We start from the raw sequence: 15,306 nt of genomic DNA, 5'->3' as shown, positions 1-15,306 counted from the left end.
GTGTATATGTCACAGCCTTTAGGACATAGCCCCAAAACAATGTGGGTAAATCTGTGAAACTCATCATTAATTGAACAATATCCAATAAGGTTCGATTCCTCCTTTCAAACACTCTATTATGTTAAGGTGTGTAAGGAAGTGTGAGTTGGATATTATCTTACCTTAAGGTATGCATCAGATTCTGAGCTTAAGTATTCTCCTCACCTATCGGATTGAGGAATCTTGATATTCTTGCCTAGTTGATTCTATACTTCGTCCTTGAATTCTGATAATCTGAGAATTATACTGTTTTAATTAGGCTTTTTGGCCGGATTTTAGATACTTCTTAGTTCATTCATGCTTGAATTGCTACTTAATTCTATACATTTTGTGTTGCAGGCCAAAATGGACATTTTGAGCAAATAAGAAGCGAATTAGAGTTTCTGGACCCAGAAGTAAGCGGATCTCAGAATTTGGGAGAGGTTGGAAGCAGATTTAAGCACTATGAAGCTTGTTCCCTTGGAAGAGCATCAAAGATCAAAGATTCAAGCAAAGAAGCGAGCGGAGGGCAATTCTGTAATTTTAGAATTCTTCATGAAGGTTCGCCATGGCGAAAGAAGTTAAACACGAGATTCCAACTTACCTCGTCGCCGCGGCGAAAGTCTTTCTTCGCCACGGCGAAGTCTCCGAATTTTAGTTTCTCTAAAACGCACAGTTTTATTTTAGGAAAGTTTTAGGTCTTTTGAGGGTAGCTATATAAGAAAAACCTTACCATTTTGAAGGGGGTTCGTCTAGTTTTCGTCTGGCTTTCATTGAGTTTTGGATAGATTGATATTTTTGTGGAGAAAGTGAGAGGATTTGAGATTCAACCTTGTGGATTCTTCAACTAGGGGAGATATCTTTTCTTTTCTCTTATTTCAATATGTTGACTGTTATGTTTAATCTTTTTCTTGCTGTTTGTGTTGACTTAGTTATGAACTAACCCATTTTGGGTTAAAGTTTTGATGTAACTCGGATTTCTATGGGTTAATCAATTGATTTTTGTTATTTCCATATTCTATTGCAAGGATTGTGTGGTTATTCTGTTTTTATTGACTTTAATTGATGAATATGATGAGATTGAGAAATGAATCATGTTGAGCTTCTTGGGTAATCACCATTGTAGTATTGAATGCTAGAGATAGATTTGAGAATCAATGAAATCAATCTAGGATTCCATTAGCTTAATGAACTTGGATCTATTATTCTTCAAATTGTTGGGTGTGGAAGTTTAATAGGGAAAAGTAGGAATTCATAGCCTGAGAAGGTATGTTTGACAACTTAAAGAATTCGATTTACAGTCCGTGCATATGAGTGTGAAAATAGTATAGTCCGTATAAATTAATCCATAGAGTCCGAATGAAGTCAAAACCCTAACTGTTTGTTAAAATTGATATTACTCTTGTTTTAAATTCTTGCTCTCATTAATTAGTTGTTTTTATACTTAGTATGTTTTGTTTTTGTTTTAGTTTTAATCTCTCCCAATAATCCAAAAAAATTCGGTTTCTCCAACTTGAAAACACTTAGGAGAATTAGTGTTTAACAATCAATCCTTGTGGGAACGATACTCACGCATCACTCAATTACTTTGTGTGACTAGTGCACTTGCTATCATTGCATGTTGTAGTAACAACACATCAAGTTTTTGGCACCGTTGCCGGGGATTGAGTTTTGTGTTAACATTGAGTTTTCTTGTGTTAGATAGATTGGAGTTTATTTCTGTTTTAATTGTTGCTTGTTTAATTTTTGTTCTTCTTTTTGGTTAGTTTGTGATCTCACTTTTTCTATTTTTCTATGTAGTTTATACGAAGAGCAAGACGTGAGCCAATGGTTCCTGTTGATCCTGAGATTGAAAGAACCACTAGAAGACTTAACAGAGAAAGAAGAGAAAGAGAGGCTACAGTTGAACCAGAGGTCATAGTTGTTGAGATGGCAAAAAATAGAACACTAAGGGAGTTTTTAGTTCCCTCAGTTGATAGCAATGGGTCGAGTATTACTAGACCAGCAGTACAAGCCAAAAACTTTGAGACAAAGCCGGCAATCATCCAGATGATCCAGCAATCGGTACAATTTAAAGGAGATTTGAAGAAAGATCCAAATCTACACATCGCCAATTTTTTAGAGATTTGTGATACTTTCAAGCCAAACGGAGTGTCAAATGATGCCATCAGATTGAGACTGTTCCCATTTTCATTGAGGGATAAGGCAAAGGGATGGTTAATGGCACTGCCATTAGGAATGATCACAACATAGAATGATTTAGCACAGAAGTTCCTGACCAAATTCTTTCCTCCAGCAAAATCGGCAAAGCTGAGAAATGATATCACATCGTTTCTACAGGAAGAGTCAGAATCATTGTATGAGGCTTGGGAGAGATACAAAGAATTACTGAGAAGGTGTCCACATCATGGGTTGCCAGTTTGGATGCAAGTCCAAACGTTTTATAATGGATTGATGGTGAATGTGCAAATTATGGTGGATGCAACATCGAGAGGAGCACTGCAAAATAAGACACCAGAAGAGGCTCATGAGTTGGTTGAAGTTCTAGCAAGCAATAATTATCAAAAACCTAATGAGAGGGTGCAACCAAAGAAATCTATGGGTCTTCATGAAGTTGATGCATACACAGCCATTTCAGCCCAGCTCATAACACTTCAGAAACAGTTGGGAAGTATGCAGGTAAATTATACTCAAGCTCCTCAACTAATTTGTGAATTTTGTGCAGGTGGTCATGTGAATAGTGAATGCCAAGTGGGGAACACGTTTTCTTCAGCGTCTTCATCATCGAAGCAAGTTAACTACTTGGCAGGAAATCAAAGGCACTCGAACAACCCGTACTCCAACAAATATAATCTTGGTTGGAGGAATCATCTGAACCTGTCTTAGGGCAATCAGAATCAATAGAACAATCAATGGAACCAAAAAGCATTGCCAAACAACCAAGCAGGGATGAACAATCAACCAGGAGAGCAAAGAGTGACAAAATTAGAGGACATGTTTGGAAAGTTTATGCAAGAGACCACATGTTTTATGAATGAGACGAGGACGAATTTCAGAAATCAAGGGGCATCCATTCGGAACTTGTAGGTACAAGTGGGTCAATTGGCTGATAAGTTAAATGAGAGACCACAGGGGTCCCTACCGAGCAATACAGTGCCTAACCTACGTGAGCAAGCAAATGCAATAACTCTGAGAAGTGGGATAGTTTTAGAAGAAGTAGAATAATCAGGGAAAGAAGGAAGCCCACCAAAAGAAAAGGAAGATTCTGACGAGGAAGTTGATGAAGAGAAACCAACCAATTCTAGGGTTGATGAACAAAAGCGGGAAGAGAGGCAAAGACAAAAGAAAGAGAAATTGCCATTTCTCGAGATACCACCAGAGTTGGCATATCACACTCCTTTTGTGCCTTTTCCTCAAAGACTCAAGAAAAAGAATCAGGATAAGCAGTTTTCCAAATTTATTGAAATATTTAAAAAACTGCATATTAACATTCCTTTTGCAGATACATTGCAACAGATGCCGAGCTACACGAAATTTCTCAAGGAGATTTTATCAAACAAAAGGAAGTTAGAAGATGAGGAAATAGTGATGCTTATGAAAGAGTGTAGGGCCATTCTCTAGAAGAAGCTACCCCCGAAACTCAAAGATCCAGGGAGTTTTACTATTCCTTGCATTTTAGGAGACATTACTTTTGATCGAGTTTTGTGTGATTTAGGTGCAAGCATCAATTTAATGCCTTTTTCTGTTTTCAGGAGATTGGGAATTGGTGAAGTGAAGCCAACGACCATGTCATGCAACTTGCAGATAGATCTATCAAACATCCGAGGGGTATAGTTGAAGATGTGTTGGTGAAGGTGGACAAGATTATCTTTCTGGCGGATTTTGTTGTATTGGACATGGAAGAGGATAAGTAAATGCCTCTTATTTTTGGCCGACCATTTTTGGCCACCGGAAGAGCTCTCATTGATGTTCAAGAAGGAAAGTTACTGTTAAGAGTACAAGATGAAACAGTAATGTTCAATGTGTTTGAAGCTATGAAGTTTCCATTAGAGTCAGATTCATGCTTTAGTGTTGATGTGGTGGATAAACTAGTAGCAGAGGCTATTGAAGAGAGCACTCCACAACTGCCTCTAGAAGCTTGTATTGCCCAATAAAAAATAGTAGAGGTAGTTGAGTCGGCGAAGAATGAATGTGCTATATTGTTGGAAGCACTTCAACCGATTGAGGACAGCCAAGATCTAGAATTTGAGGAATTGAATTTTGAGAAGGAGAAGGAAAAGGAAAGAAAGGAAGAACCTCCGAAGCTTGAACATAAGCCTTTGCGTTTCCACCTCAAATATGTGTATCTTGGTGAAGCAGAAACTTTCCCAGTAATCATCAGTTCAAGGTTGAGCAAATTGGAAGAAGAGTGGTTGATTAGGGTACTAAGATAACATAGATTAGCAATTGGGTGGACCATTTCGGATATTAGAGGCATCTCTCCATCGTTTTGTATGCATAAGATACTTATGGAAGATGATGTCAAGCCTAGGGTGCATCCACAACGGAGACTAAATCCTTCGATGAAGGAAGTGGTGAGAAAGGAGATGGTGAAACTTCTAGATGCGGGAATAATTTATCCTATTTTTGATAGTCCATGGGTAAGTCCGGTGCATGTGGTTTCAAAGAAGGGAGGTATCACAGTGATAAAGAATGAGAGCAACAAATAGATACCAACTAGGACGGTCACGGGCCGGAGAGTGTGCATTGACTACAGAAAATTAAATGAAGCAACAAGGAAGGATCATTTTCCACTTCATTTCATTGATCAGATGTTGGAGAGATTGTCAGGGCATGCTTACTACTTTTTCTTAGATGGTTATTCAGGATATAATCAAATTGCCATCGCTCCTTTGGATCAAGAGAAATGACCTTCACTTGTCCATATGGCACCTTTGCTTACCGAAGGATGCCCTTTGGATTATGCAATGCACCAGCCACATTTTAGAGATGCATGATGTCTATCTTTGGTGATATGGTGGAGCAGTTTATAGAAGTCTTCATGGATGACTTCTCTGTTTTTGGTTCATCTTTTGACAATTGCTTATCTAGTCTTTCACTTGTTTTGCAATGATGTAAGAGACGAATTTGGTGCTCAACTGGCAGAAGTGCCACTTCATGGTCCAGGAAGGAATAGTGCTTGGTCATAGAATTTCAAAGGATGGCATAAAAGTGGATCGAACAAAACAGACGTGATTGAGAAGTACCACCGCCCTCAAATGTTAGAGCAATTCAGAGTTTCTTGGGGCATGCGGGGTTTTATAGATGATTTATCAAGGATTTTTCTAAGATCTCTAAACCCCTCTGCAATTTATTGATTAAAGATGTTACTTTTGATTTTAATGATGAATGCATGCATGCCTTTCAAACTCCAAACAAATTATTAGTGTCTGCACCTATTATTGCAGTTCCCGATTGGGGACTACCATTTGAATTGATGTGTGATGCTAGTGATTTTGCTTTATGAGTAGTTTTAGGACATAGGAAAATCAAAGTTTTTCATGTAATTCAGTATGCTAGCAAAACACTCACTGATGCACAATTGAATTACACTACCACTAAAAAAGAATTGTTGGCTATGGTTTTTGCTTTTGACAAATTTCGTTCATATTTGCTAGGTGCCAAGGTGATAGTCTACACGGACCATTCAACACTCAAGCACCTATTGACAAAGCAAGAAGCGAAACCTCGGCTGATAAGACGGATCCTATTGCTACAAGAGTTTGAGTTGGAGATACGAGATAAGAAGGGGTTAGAAAATTTGGTGGCAGATCATTTGTCAAGGATTGAATGACCAATTCAGGAAAATGAGGAGGAAACCCAAATCAGAGAAACTTTCCCAAATGAAAAATTGATAAGAGTGGAGGAATCACCGTGGTATGTAAATTTTGCAAACTACTTGTCGTCGAGAGTGCTCCCCATCGACATGACCTTCCAACAAAAGAGGAATTTTTTCTCAGATTTGAAGTACTACTTCTAGGAAGGGCCATTTCTGTGTAGACATTGTATTGATCAGATGATACGAAGGTGTGTCTCGGAAGAGGAAATAGAGAGTATCTTAGAGCATTGTAACGAAAGGGAAGTGGGTGGCCATTTTGGAGGAGCTAGGATAGCAGCCAAGGTTCTTTAGTCTGGGTTTTATTGGCAAACCCTTTTCAAGGATTCTTTTCGGATGGTTCAGGAATGCGACCAATGTCAACAAAGTGGGAATATTTCAAAGCGAGATGAGATGCCACTAAGCAATATCCTAGTTGTTGAGTTGTTCGATGTATGGGGAATTGACTTCATGGGTCCTTTCCCAAATTCTTATGGGAACATGTACATTTTGGTAGCGGTGGATTACGTATCAAAATGGGTGGAAGTAGTTGCATTGCCATCCAATAATGCTAGGGTGGTGGTTAAGTTTTTGAGAAAGAACATTTTCTCAAAGTTTGGGGTACCACGGGCAATCATTAGTGATGGAGGATCGCATTTTTACAACAGGCAATTAGATGCACTGTTGGGAAAATATGGAGTAAAACACAGAGTTGTGACACCATACCATCCACAGACTAGCGGGCAAGTGGAACTGTCGAACTGAGAACTGAAGGGAATTTTAGAAAAGACAGTTAATGCATCAAGGAAGGATTGGTCACGAAAGTTGGATGATGCATTATGGGCCTACTGCACTGCATTTAAGACTCCGATTGGTATGTCTCCATATAGGATGGTCTATGGGAAGGCATGTCATTTGCTGGTAGAACTCGAGCATAAGGCCTATTGGGCAGTCAAGCAGCTCAACACGGATTTATGAGTTGTTGGGGAAGAAAGGATGCTAACTTTGAATGAACTCGATGACTTCCGTCACGAAGCATATGAAAATGATTGGATTTACAAAGAAAAGACAAAAAGGTGGCATGACAAGCATATCCGGAAGAAGAACTTTGAAGTGGGTCAGAAAGTATTGTTGTATAATTCTAGACTTAGGCTATTCCCTGGAAAACTAAAGTCTAGATGGTTCGGACCCTTCTTAGTTACAAGAGTTTACCCATTCGGAGCGGTGGAGGTGTCACATGAAGAAAAGGGCACATTTAAGGTCAATGGACAGAGGTTGAAGCCATACATTGATGGGGTGATGAGTTGCAAGTCAATCCCCCTCCGGCTTGATATTCCGACATGAAGACTGGAGAAAGTCAAGCTTTCCACTATAAACAAGCGCTCCTTGGGAGGCAACCCAAGTGTTTTCATTTGTTGTTGTTTATTTATTGTTTTGAAGTTGTTTAGTTTTCGTATGATTTTAAAATGAAATCTAATTTGTGTGTTTTTGGGTGTTTCAGGTGAATTATCAAAGCAAGGCAAAAAATGGAATTTTTCCAGTTTTCGTTGCGGCGAACTGCATTTTGCAAGAATTGGAAGTCGAAAAGTCCCAAACTTCGCCGCGGCGAAGTATTTTCTTCGCCTAGGTGATGTAGGCTTTGGAAATTTTCGCCGCGGTGAAGAAAGTTGGGCGAAATTGACTAAGGAAAGTTCGCCGCGGCGAAGGTTGTTCTTCGCTGCGGCGTTGTGGGCTTTGTAATTTTTCACCGTGGCAAAGAATTTGTCTTCGCCATGGTGTCGACTAGTTTAGAATTTTTTTTTTTTTTAGAATTAAGAACTTCGCCACAGCGAAGTCTGCTTTTTATAAATACTCACTATGATTCATTTTTCACAAAACACTTCAAACACATTCGAGAGCAAACTTTTTCCCTCTTTGATCCAGAGCCTTTCCAGTTATTTCCTAGCACAATATCATTCCTTAACCTTTCTAAACACCAAAACAACTCATTTGAGCAAAGATCTTCGTGAAAAATTGAAGAAAATTATGGGTTCAAGAATTTAGGGATTTTTGCAATCTAGGCTGTTTTTTGGCTAAATTGGTGGTGAGCACTTCCTAGTTTTGGTAAGATTTCGAGTTCCCCAAGCTTTTAATTGCACAATTTTGAGTTTAAAGATGTAAATCTGAAAATTTTGGATTGTTGATTGAGTTGTGGATTTTTCGTATTATTGTGCTTTGATTTTGTTTGAGGAAGTGTAGATTGTGAATTGTGTGGTGTTGAGGAGTTTGGGTTTGAATTTTGGGAGTGTTTTCTGAAGTTTGGACGAATCAAAGTTTGGGGGTCTAGGTGCGATTTTTGGAAGTGTGATATTTTTGCAGGATTAATTGTGGTTGATAATAGGGTGCTTAGAGTTGAATTGTTGACTTAGAATTGTAGTTTGGGGGAAATGCCGCTCAAAGTACTCTCCAAGGGTAAAGGAAAAGGGAAGAAGGTAGATGACCGATTTGTTAATGAGAAGGCTCAGAAACGATATGAAGGGGCAATCTAAAGGAAAGATAAGGGATTTATTACCGAGCGGGGGTTGACCATTGTTTATGCGAAAGAGTGGAGTGAAGGGCGAAAGTGGAATGCATTTATGGATGAACCTGCACATGCGGCCGTCGAGCTGATAGTAAGAGAGTTTTACGCCAACCTCCCTAATTGTGATCCTGGTCATGTGTTTATGAGGGGTATTGATGTGCCATTTAATGCGAAGGTCATCAATGAATTTTTTAACTTGCCTTCGATTGACCCTGATGAGTATCTAGAGTTTAAGAAGAGACAATTTCAGGAGGATGAAATCCTTAAGGTTATAGCAAAATCGAATACCCCTTGGGAGGTTTCAAAAAAGGGAAAAAAGAGCATCAAGGGAACCAATCTGAGTCCGACAGCTAGGTTGTGGCAGTATTTTGTGTGTGTGTGGATGATGCCGAAAACACATTATAGTTCAGTCACTTTTGACAAGGCATTACTACTTTACTCTATTGCCACCGAAAAGAAGATAGATGTAGGGAATATCATCCTGAATAGTATACAGAATGCAGCCCAACCAGGGCGAGGGAGTTTCCCTTTCCTATATCTCATCACCGAGCTGTGCATTAAAGCAGGAGTACAGAAGGAGGATGATGAACCACTTATCCATGTTGCCCTAGCTCTCGACATAGCCTACTATCAAAAGCTACTTGAGCGTCAACCCAGTGAGCAACCCAGCGCCAGGACAAAACGACAGAGAACCACACAAGGCACTACCACATCATCCAGTTCCACAGCCACTATGAAGGAGATGATGCAGTAGATGCTGGGTCAGATGAAATGGATGGCAAAACATCAGGATTGGCTGGCAGAGCAGACCCAGATGATGTATGACATGTAGCACAGTTGCTTCACCAAGCTCAACGATGATACATCGGAATTCCAATGGGCTGACTGGGATTCAGAAGAATGGATGGGCTTTGACTCAGAAGAAGACGATATCGAGGGAGAAGAGGAGGCCGAAGAATGAACCTGAACACCTGTTTTTGTATTTTATTTTCATTGTTTTAGTTGTTTTTGTATTTCATTTCGAACATTGAACTAAATTGCTTTTTGTTTTGGATGGTTTAAAGTTTGTTTTAAATTTCCTAGTAGTTGTAAAGGCGTGATTACGATTGTAATATTTTCATATTTGTCAGTGAACTTTTCTAACACAGTGGACACCACAGTATTTCAATTGTTTTTACAAATTATGGTGATGAGAAAGCCAAGGACTGGGTGTGCATGCTGTTGAGCGAAACTTCAACTTCACGGATTAATTAGGGAACTATCACATATCTTTGTAGATTTTGTTTTTCTATTCCTAATTCGTGCATAATGTGACATTTGGGACAATGTCATCTTCAGTTTGGGGGTAGGAAAAATTTAAAAAAAAATTATTTGTGTTTATTTTATTTTTCATGTTTTGTTGTGTATGCCAATGATGAATTGCATAAGTCTATGATGAGAATAGGATTGTTGGGAGTTTATTGCTGAAAAATGTTAAGCATTGCTTCAAGTATATGTTTATTAACTGAATTTTGCTTGAGGTTTGTTGAGTGGTTCAACCACCATTTTCATTATTTTGGCATGCTTAGATTCATTTTATGTGGTTAGGTAAAGTCTTGATAATGTTGGTAGACTCTAGAACCTAGTTGAGAAGTGCTTGAGGCGAAATTCTGGGAATAGACATTATTAAGGAAGTGATTTAGGCAGTTTTCGGAACGTTTGAGCCTTTCCAACCAACCATGAATTTTATCCCTAGTAACTCATTTGAGCCTTATGAAATCATCGTTACCTTGTTTTTCTTGTGAAACCAATAATGCCCAAAACCTTTTTCCCTAAACACATCCGCAACCTTTAAAAGAATTCTAAACCAATGCAAACACAAAGAGCTTGGAAAGTTGTGTGAATGAACTAAAAGAATAGTTTAGGGGTTGTGAGAAGGGCAAGAAGAATAAGAGGGGTAATTAACCTCAATTTTATTGTTATTCCTAAAAAAAAAAAAAAAATTCCATTTCGAGAACTACATTGTAGTAGCAAAAATAAGAATTGCACATGGTTAAGGGTTGTAAAATGGATGACATCTTGAGTGATGGTTGAGAAAGAAGTGGAAGTTGTTTAAGTCTTAGTGTTGGCTTTAAAGAAACCGAGTTCTAGTGTTTGTTTATCCTTTCCTTTCCTGTGAAGACCATTAACCGAGCCTAACGTTACAAGCCTATAAAGACCTTTTGATCTTTAGTAATGTCTAATCCTCATTAGTGGAAAGTAGTTCGATACTTAGGCTTATGGATGTCTACCGCCATTTGATAAACTTTGTATTTCTGCATAAAATAATCCAGGAAGTTGGAATGTGGATTGAAATGGGCATCACCTACTCAGGGAACCAATAGAGAAAGATAGTCGATGGAACTTATAACTTCTTGGAGTGTTGAACATTTTTCTAGTAATAATTTTCCAACAAACTTTTGAGACTTGTGTAAATTCTAGGCAATTCTTATGTTGAGTTTAAGTCTAATTTTTGTTTGTTCATTTTCAGTTTTGTTGTTTTGTGTTTTGGTTGTTTGTTGTTTTTCTTTCTTTGTGTTTTGTACCTGATGCTCGGGGACAAACATGTCTTTAGTTTGGGGGTATTTGATAATCCAAGAATTATACTGTTTTAATTAGGCTTTTTGGCTGGATTTTAGATACTTCTTAGTTCATTCATGCCTGAATTGCTACTTAATTCTATGCATTTTGTGTTGCAGGCCAAAATGGACATTTTGAGCAAATAAGAAGCAAATTGGAGTTTCTGGACCCAGAAGTAAGCGGGTCTCAGAATTTGGGAGAGTTCGGAAGCAGATTTAAGCACTATGAAGCTTGTTCCCTTAGGAGAGCATCGAAGATCAAAGATTCAAGCAAAGAAGCGAGTGGAGGGCAATTCTGTAATTTTAGAATTCTTCATGAAGCTTCGCCGTGGCTAAGTCACGAGATTCCAACTTACCTCGTCGCCGCGGCAAAGTCTGCGAATTTTAGTTTCTCCAAAACGTACAGTTTTATTTTAGGAAAGTTTTAGGTCTTTTGAGGCGAGCTATATAAGAAAAACCTTATCATTTTGAAGGGGGTTTGTCTAGTTTTCGTCTGGCTTTCATTGAGTTTTGGATAGATTGATATTTTCGTGGAGAAAGTAAGAGGATTTGAGATTCAACCTTGTGGATTCTTCAACTAGGGGAGATATCTTTTCTTTTCTCTTATTTCAATATGTTGACTGTTATGTTTAATGTTTTTCTTGCTGTTTGTGTTGATTCAGTTATGAACTAACCCATTTCGGATTAGGGTTTTGATGTAACTCGGATTTCTATGGGTTAATCAATTGATTTTTGTTATTTCCATATTCTATTGCAAGGATTGTGTGGTTATTCTGTTTTTATTGATTTTAATTGATGAATATGATGAGATTGAGAAATGAATCATGTTGAGCTTCTTGGGTAATCACCATTGTAGTATTGAATGCTAGAGATAGATTTGAGAATCAATGAAATCAATCTAGGATTCCATTAGCTTAATGACTTGGATCTATTATTCTTCAAATTGTTGGGTGCGGAAGTTTAATAGGGAAAAGTAGGAATTCATAGCCTGAGAAGGTATGTTTGACAACTTAGAGAATTCGATTTACAATCTGTGCATGTGAGTGTGAAAATAGTATAATCCGTATAAATTAATCCATAGAGTTCGAATGAAGTCAAAACCCTAACCATTTGTTAAAATTGATATTACTTTTGTTTTAAATTCTTGCTCTCATTAATTAGTTGTTTTTATACTTAGTAAGTTTTGTTTTAGTTTTAGTTTTAATCTCTCCCATTAATCCAAACAAATTCGGTTTCTCTAACTTGAAAACACTTAGGAGAATTAGTGCTTAACAATCAATCCTCATGAGAACGATACTCACTCATCACTCTATTACTTTGTGCGACTAGTGCATGTTGTAGTAACAACGCATCAAATTCCTTGAACTTGTCAAAGTATTCAAACTTATGTCTCATTAAGTAGACTTATCCAAATCTGCTAAGGTCATCAGTAAACATGATGAAGTAAGAATATCCACCTTTGGCTTGTATTATTAGCGATCCACAGACATCACTATGGATGATGCCTAACAGTTCCTTTGCCCTTTCACTGTGCCTAGTGAAAGGTGACTTGGCCATTTTACCTAATAGGCATGACTTGCATAACTCATAAGACTTGAAGTCAAATAGGTCAAAAACTCCATCCTTGTGAAGTTTTGCTAAGTGAGTCTGGTTCACATGACCAAGCCTACAATGCCAATGGTACATTTGATTAAAGTTATCAACCTTGGCTTTCTTATTCTCTAGATTGAAAATCTCATTATTATTTAACTCTAGAACATACAAAACACTATGTAATCTTGCAATTCCATATTGTATATCATTCAAACTAATTGACAGCAATCCTTTAGTTATCATAAATTGATATCCAATGTTATCCAAAGCAAACACAGAAATAATATTCTTTGAAATTGAAGGAACATAAAAACAATTCGCAAGTTCCAATACCAGGCCTAAAGGCAAATTTAAATAATAATCCCCTATAGCTAATGTAGCAACCTGTGCTCCATTCTCAACTCGTAGGTCCGCCTCTCCTCAACCAAGCAGTCTACTTCATCGCAGTCCTTACAAATTAGTGCAAATATGAGAACCACATCTTGTGTCAATAACCCAAGATGTAACAAAAGATACATTGATTTCAATCATGCATATACCTTTAGAAGAAGATGCAGGCTTCTTCTTCTTGTTGTTTGCTAGGAAGGCTTTGCAATGTTTCTTCCACTAGCTAGGCTTGCCACAATGGAAGGAAACAACCTTTCCATCTTTGCTCACCCCTCCATCAAGTTTAAGGACATCTTTCTTTGCCTCGTTTCCCCTTTCATTTCCATGTTCCAACGTCAACTAGCATCACTAACTTGGACTTCTTAATGTCCTTCTCTACTATCTTCAACATATTCAAGACCTTTGAGAGAGACTTCTCCATAGAATTCATATTGAAGTTCATTATGAATTTGGAGAAGGAATTAGGCAAGGATCTATTGATAGTTCTGCTTCCAAACCAAATCCCAGTATTTCATGTAGGCCTACTGGGGTTCCCTCAGTCATTTGGCATTAATATAATGCGTTTGACACCTCATGACGTTCATGTCTAGCATGCTTTTGAAAAAGCTCCTTCAGATGTGTGATGATGTAGCTAACATCCCAATTCTCATGTTGCTCTTGCAAATCAGGTGTCAACGATGCAAGCACAATACATGGTACCATATCAGGATCGTCCAAATACTTTCTATAAGCATCTATAGCTTCTTGAGTAGCTTCAGGTTTAGGTGCTTCCATAACAGGTTCATCTAGGATGTACAACTTCTTTTTAGACTTGAGTACAATTCGAAGATTTCTATACCAACCAGTGAAGTTTGTACCATTGAACTTGCTTTCCTTTTCGATGATCGATCACAGTGATAGATTATTGGTAGTCATAATGTAAATCTACAAGTACAAATTAAATAGAGTTTATAATCTTTTATTAATTAAATAGACCTTTTATCAATTAATATGCTCCCGCTATTTTTATTCAAGTTAATAGCCTATTAAACTCGAGAAGGCCCGTTGGTCTTCCTAGTGGGCTAAAATCCATCATTCCTAATTTGACCTCTCACGAGGGCAGGTAGACCAAAGTAGGATGATTAGGTAGGCCACAAGCTCTAGCTTACACCATTTAATAGCACCAACTTATTAAACTCAAATGTAAGTATAGCAGACAAACCAATTACACAATCCAATGGTACCAACCATTGGCCTCAAGTGTAACTTTTGGATTGGTTAGTTTGGACACTACATGCCCACTCGTGCATTTTAAATATGCACTACTCTACCATGCCTCTAGTTGTAGTTATCAACCCTTCGTAAAGGCGAATCTAGCAAAGTATGCCTAGTTAAGTCATAACCCATCACCATTAAGGAAAAACTCCAATGATGATTAGCCTCCCAAATTTAGAAGTGGCTCTCTGTGGGGGCATGTGAGATCACGACAAACAATGGTTTGATTAATCCCATGGGATGGAAGGCTCGATTTATTTTTGACTTAATATCTTTTATGAGGAGTTCATGCTTTAAAGTTCTCACTATTTTATTATCTTATTTAGCATGTTATTGTTTAGCAATCAACCTTAGCATGCTTCTACAGATAAGATGAACTCCATAAACTCATGTTGGTACATGGCCATTCTAACACCAATTTTCTCAAGTTTGAGAAGTTGTGTGTAATGATTCTCCTTCTAGCTAGTATATTAGTAAATAACAGTAAAGACTCATTAAATATATATAAGGAATACATAAACGAGTATCAAAGTAGGGCCCGTATTTATTTTCTTTATAAACAAAACTTTACATAATACAAATTCTCAAAATATTAACTTGACAGTTTTGCCCAACCCTTTCCGCTACGTGATGATCCAAGTGATCAGTATTTCACCGTACCTGCAAAAAACTTGAAAACAATGGGGTGGCACTATCGTGTAACAACTACTGTAAACTAATACAATGCATGCATAATAACGATAAGAAAATTGGCCCAAAAAACTTATTTTCTTATAAGTCATATTTCTTTTATACAAAGAACGTCATTTACAAAAATGCCTTTTTAAAAGACAAAACAGGGGAACTGTGTAGCTTTGCTCCTCGCTTGCCGACGCACTCCGACTGCATCATCACCTAGATCCTGCATCCACAAAGGAAAATAACGGGTGAGCACAAAATAATGCTCATAAGTAACCCTTTATCTGTCTATCCCCGTATGTATTACTCTTAATTCTTTCCTCACACTTTCTGTTTTCCTACTAACATCATGCCCTCATCTTACC

General features: G+C 37.8%; 1 non-coding gene across 1 annotated transcript; it reads right to left on the bottom strand.

Moving 5' to 3' along the window:
- Window positions 1-2,325: 2,325 nt before the first annotated feature.
- LOC116109109 lies at window positions 2,326-2,432 on the bottom strand. The gene has a single exon (XR_004124728.1). It is a non-coding gene; the product is annotated as a small nucleolar RNA R71 (small nucleolar RNA).
- Window positions 2,433-15,306: the final 12,874 nt, after the last annotated feature.

Source organism: Pistacia vera, unplaced genomic scaffold (genome assembly GCF_008641045.1).
Source record: "Pistacia vera cultivar Batoury unplaced genomic scaffold, PisVer_v2 Contig571, whole genome shotgun sequence".
NCBI lineage: Eukaryota > Viridiplantae > Streptophyta > Magnoliopsida > Sapindales > Anacardiaceae > Pistacia > Pistacia vera.
This window is presented reverse-complemented; position numbering and strand designations above follow the sequence as displayed.